The 5,446-nt window shown below is 46.5% G+C and overlaps 1 protein-coding gene across 2 annotated transcripts in view; it reads right to left on the bottom strand.

Moving 5' to 3' along the window:
- The window catches only part of LOC105818954 (TRAF-interacting protein with FHA domain-containing protein A-like), a 7,706-nt gene extending 3,976 nt beyond the window's left edge, over positions 1 to 3,730 (bottom strand). Inside the window, exon 1 of one of the 2 annotated variants that reach the window (XM_012655104.1) lies at positions 3,695 to 3,730. The gene's annotated coding sequence lies outside the window, so the exon portion shown is untranslated. Of the gene's footprint in view, positions 1 to 2,726; positions 2,903 to 3,694 lie in introns of those variants that run through there. The other variant, XM_012655103.1, reaches the window with a different exon arrangement.
- Between the last annotated feature and the right edge of the window lie 1,716 nt (positions 3,731 to 5,446).

Raw genomic sequence — 5,446 nt, 5'->3', positions numbered from 1 at the left:
AGGCTGATGCCACGGCACTCTAGCCCGGGTAACACAGTGAGACTCTGTCTCAAAAATAAAATAAAATAAAAAATAAAAAATTACTTATTGGGTACAGTGTACACTATTCAGGTGACAGGTAGGCTAAAAGCCCTGACTTCACCACTATATAATTCATCCATGTAGCAAAAAACCATTTGCACCCCCTAAATCTATTGAAACAAAAATCCCTAAGAATCACCCCTTCACAGATGAGGGAACTGAATAAGGGGTCTAAATAACCAGCCCAGATCACAAATCCAGTGTCAAAGACAGGATTCAAACGCTAATGCACTCCTTAACCATTGCAAACACTGCCTCCTTGGTCACCAGTTACTTGACAAACTACACAAGTTGACCTGTAGAGAAGGGGCCGTCGAGGTGTGTGTACTACAGCCAGCAGGACACCAACCTAGACTCTAGGCTTGGGAGGGAAATACTCGGTTTGTGCTGCCTCATAGAATCTCTGAAGCACCAGGTTACTGTGAACATCAGTTCTTCCTAAAGCCTGGCTCTATAAATGTTAGCATGGACCTAGTACTTGGCAGTAATTGCGGCAGGTTGTTTGGAAAGCACCAAAGTTGAACAAATCACAGTCTCTGACCTCAAGGAACTTAGAAACTAATCGATCTGTTAAACCCCAAAGCCACAAGGTCCCTCTGCAAAGTGGCCTGAATCCCTGGCATTTCAGAGTGGTGGGCAGAACAACAGAAAAGACAGAAACTAACAAATAACTGAAATAATACATTTAAAATTGGTAGATTTAAAAAGAAATTACTGTTGTGCAGTTGCTGAAAACGGCTTTTTGAAATCTATTAGTTATAAGTTATCAAAGAAACTGAAGAAGAATGAGGTTATATAGTGATAACAGCGGTTATTTCTGGAGTGAGAAACTGGGGTCCAGGAGTAGGAAGGAGAGTTATTTTTCACTGCACATTCGGTACCTTTGGAATTTTATACCTTGTGTACTTGATATCCATTCAAACATTTAGTAAATATTTTCTTTACAAAATCACAAACCATCTCATATTTATGAAATTGAATGGAGCTGAAGCTTAGCGAAGTATCATCAAAGTGGTAAACTGTGATACGTGACGTTAAAAAGTTGTAAAACGCTGATGATGTCTGACAAACAGTAACATCTGTATTAACAAAGGAACTGTAATAGATAAATAAATATAGAAATAAAAACAAGTGCGGCCACCAGGCGCTTTGCCTCTGAAAGCACAGCACAGAAGGCGTGGGTGCCGCATTCTTGAGTGTCCAGCTCTGTGGGAGACACCAGGAAGTATACACGTCCTGGGGGGCCGAGAGCGGGCAAGAGAAGGGTTAGATTCAAGGGAAGGCTTCTAAGTCCTCTCAGGGGAGGGAAGAGGGGGTATGTGTAGAGGTGCTACCTGCAAACACCACCGCCACCTCCCAGCCCTGCCCTGCCACACACATACACACACACACACACACACACACACACACGCACACATGCACACACATGAGCTGTAAGGTCCTGCAAAGCCAGTGTAGAGACATGTCACCCTCGCCTTGCAGAAGGGTGTTTGGCCTTCAGATGTCATGAACCAAAATACATAGAGATATTTTTCCTAAAAGGAGCCAGGTGTCTGAGCAGTGTAACAGAAAGTTTGGTGCCCCTGGGTGGTCATGCATGCCCACAAGATTTCTCATGCTTTGTTTTTTAAAACACGATTGACTGCCGGTAATAGTGGAGTTTGTTCCGGGCAATGTATTAGGCAAGGTACCCCTCTAACACTTTTACTTTCATTTCCTGCCCCATTCCCCCTCCCGGCTCCCCCCACCGATGTTCTCAAGAGAGAGTATGTCTTTGCATGCTTGCAAGTTCGAAGTTTCCGTTTTTACCACTTGGTTTTCTGCCTCGCAGACAGCAAACGCTGCGCTAACAGGAGGGGAAGAGGAACTTGGAAGCAGAGCAAGACACGGTTAACCTCCTGCCTCGCCCCTGTCAATAGTGTCACCCTGCAGTGTGGCTTCCAAGACATTTGTGAACTCTGTTATGGAGAGAGCTGTTCAGCAGAATCAATACTTACTAAAGTCACAGGTCTTGCAAAAAAAAAAAAAGGAGAAAACCAAACACAGCACGAGGACAACCTTAGGAAAAAGCTGGGCGTTTTTCAGCGCGGGTGTCTTCTTTCTCCCCGTCCGCCCCATCCTCCTGACACCCAGACGCGCACAGTCCCACCTCCCGGCGGCTGCGGACGCCCCCCGTGAGGTCCCAGCGGACGTGTAAAGTCCTCCTTTCAACTCGAAAGCTTGGGGAAGTGCCAGAACACACGGGTCACCGCATTTCTGCGGAGGAACCGACCGGAGCGCGCAGGCGGGTCCCGGCCACCGCTGCGCGGATGGCATTCTTTTGTTTTCTGATTACAGAAACTTTGCGAAGGGCATCAAAGTACAAAGAAGACACCTCCCCCCCCATCTCCAGTATTTCCTTTCGGTGCCCCCCTCATTTATGAATATTCATGTATTTTATAAAGCTAGGGTCACGCTGTCTGTAATTTGGGGGGGCTCCCTAGCACACCGTGAGCGTGCGCCCGTGATGCGAGCCATCCGCAGCGGCGGGCGATGCCTTTGGGTGCGGCACCCCAAGACCTCCTGGTTAAAGCCGCCCTCCTGGGGGATAAACAACAAAGGGACAGTCCCCACCGTCTCAACCCCGCCCGCCGCCCCGCACGTACCTGCGCTCGGGGGTCCGGCAACTTTCCTGAGCAGCTTCGCTTTCCGGGCCCAGAACGGGGTTAACCGGCTCGGCCAGGCGACCACCTGGCGGAGGCTCGGGGTCCCGCACGGTCGCCGCCCCGCGCCCAGGCTGCTGCTCCGCGGCCCGGGTGTGAGCCGAAGAGCGCGCGGGGAGCACAGGGCCAGGAAGGGGGCGTGTCGCGACCGCGCGGTGACGTCCTCCCCCCGGCGGGCCGAGCGCGCGCTGCAGCCCCGGGACTTTGCGCGGGCGGCGGGGAGGTGGTTTCCAGACCCCGCCAGGCCCCCGCTGGCCTCTCGGCGCTCCCCGACGCCGTTTGACCAGCAGGGCACCGATGGAGACCACACCTCCCCAAACAAGTGGCCTCTCCGGAGAGCACGTGACTGGCGAGCTGGGTTTTGAACGGAAGGGAACTGGCTCTCTTCACCATTAAGGGCGACTTTTTCCCCAAACCAGCGTGGCCCCGGGGCGGAGGCAGGAGGGGAGTTGAACTAACTTTCAGGTGACTCCGAGGGTACCAAGCAAGCCAGGTGCGTGGCATGCACGAGCTCGTCTAACCCTCACAGACCGAGAGTAGGTCCCCCTTACAGATGAGTAAACTGAGGCTCAGAGAGTGGTTAAGCATCGTGAGGCGCAAGAGCAGGCGCAGGATTTGAACCCGCTTCAGGCTGCCCTGCCCGTATCCCCTGCAGGCCAGGCGCTTCCTCCCTGCCCCATCCACCTGAAGGGACTTCTCAGACCCCAGGGTCTGGGGTTCCACAGAGGAGGTTCCACAGAAGGTTCCTGAGTAACCTTCTGCCCCAGGAGAAGGTTCGGGATGAAATACATGTGGCCGGAGCCTAAAGATAACAGGCGTCAGAAGGAGATTCGAGTGCGTTGTATTAAGAAGAGAAAGGATTGAGACCAGAGGAAGGAGGACAAAACTTGGCTCAGGTCTTAGTGACTTACTTCTGCGTTTGCAAAACCCAATGCTGGTCGGTGAGAATGAACGGGAAGCCACTCATTTGTTCGTATTCTGTCCTTGAGTTAGGAGAACTGCCTGTTTGTGGGCCAGGTTCACTGCCAATAAAATGACATCGATGCCTCACCTGGTAAAGTTCTGTGGGAGAGGTTAGGTTTGGACTCTGAGAGTTAGGTATAACCGGGAACAGCAAGCATGAGGAAGGAAGGGTGCAGCTAAAAGTGAGGTAGATTCCTGTAAGGGCTGCAATTCTGTCCATTAATCATCAACATTTATTCTTTCTTTTCAGGAAGAGAGACAGCCGGAGTATCTTCTTTCGGTTGAAGAACATTAGAGCAGGTGGAAGATACGACCTGCAATTTGACTACGCCTGTGAACTCGTACAATAAAATAATATTATCAGAATTGGAGTTTCCAATCTCTAATCTTTAAAATGAAATCAAATAAGATGAGAAAATGTTTTATAAACTGCAAAGGACTATATAAGTGGAGGTTATTAATAATACTAATAGAGAAAATGCAACAATTGCTAAAATTCAAGGTGCTGGAGATTGTTCTATCTTTCTCCGTTTAACTTAAGATGATTGACTTACTTGATTTTCTAAATGACCCAAAATGAGACTGTAAATAAGCTCTTAGTTCTATATTAGAATCTAATCTCAGTAACAGTTGTCTTCTGGCAACTGGATAATGGACCTTAAAACTGAAAGTGGCTAGTGGAAAATGAGAAACAACCAGGAGTGTACACTCGACAATTTCTGTTCCTTACAGGTTTGAGGGGTCATGGCTAGAATTATTTATAGCAATCTCGGCTTCCAAGACTATTTTTTTCTTTTTTTCCATGGTGATTAGGGAAGGGGAGTTGTCCTCACCTCACGTAGGGGCCATGTCTTAAGCCCAAGACTTCTTGAAAACTGACAAAAGGCCCAGAAAAACTTCTAAAAGCTTGGATAGGGCCAGAGCCAAAAAGAAATGTGCTTATTTCTTCTCTACTTTCAAATTTATTAAGCTTTCTGAACATTACCAGGGGACATTTGTAAAAGAAGCAATTTGAAATCACTCATATCTAAATCAGGCAAAATAATTTGTAATATATGCTTAATTATTGTTTCTATTTGTGTAAAACCATTAAAAACAGTTATTTTTCAATGAAGAGATTATTTTACAGTTTTAATACAGATTTTACTTGTTTTTTTCTATTCAACATCAAAGTTTAAACAAACATAGTAATAGTAGCTTTCATAGAAAAACATTTATCATTCTTTAATAATGAAAATATCTTTACTGTTAAACACAGTAGGACTTTTAATTATGCAATGAAAGGTTACTAGACATTTCAGGAAGGAATTTCTACAAATATTCTGATCCCGGGCTATGATTTATCTTAAAACAAGCAAATTACTGAAGTCTGAAAGTACTTTGGCCAAAGTAACGTCAGGTGGAGGAAATGTAACGCTTCTAGCATGTGCTACCATTTCAAATCTGTTGATGAAAATCAGTTTTGGGGCCCTCTTATTTGCAGGTTTCCCTTTTGAAAAGGAACAAAGTTTCTTTCGGTTTCAATGTGATTGTGTCATTTTGGCAAATCCATCCGTTGGTCCTGAAGTGGCCTTAATATGTGAAACTTTCTCTTGCACTTAAACTACCCATTTGTAATTCCTGTGACCATAGACTCTAAGTATTCCACTTTCTTAAAGATTGAGTTGTGCATTACAAATACTATTTATTCATAATTGATT

Source organism: Propithecus coquereli, unplaced genomic scaffold (assembly GCF_000956105.1).
Source record: "Propithecus coquereli isolate 6110/MARCELLA unplaced genomic scaffold, Pcoq_1.0 Scaffold46, whole genome shotgun sequence".
Taxonomy (NCBI): Eukaryota; Metazoa; Chordata; class Mammalia; order Primates; family Indriidae; genus Propithecus; species Propithecus coquereli.
Note: the sequence above shows the minus strand (reverse complement) of the source record. Positions and strands in the feature narration are given on the sequence as shown.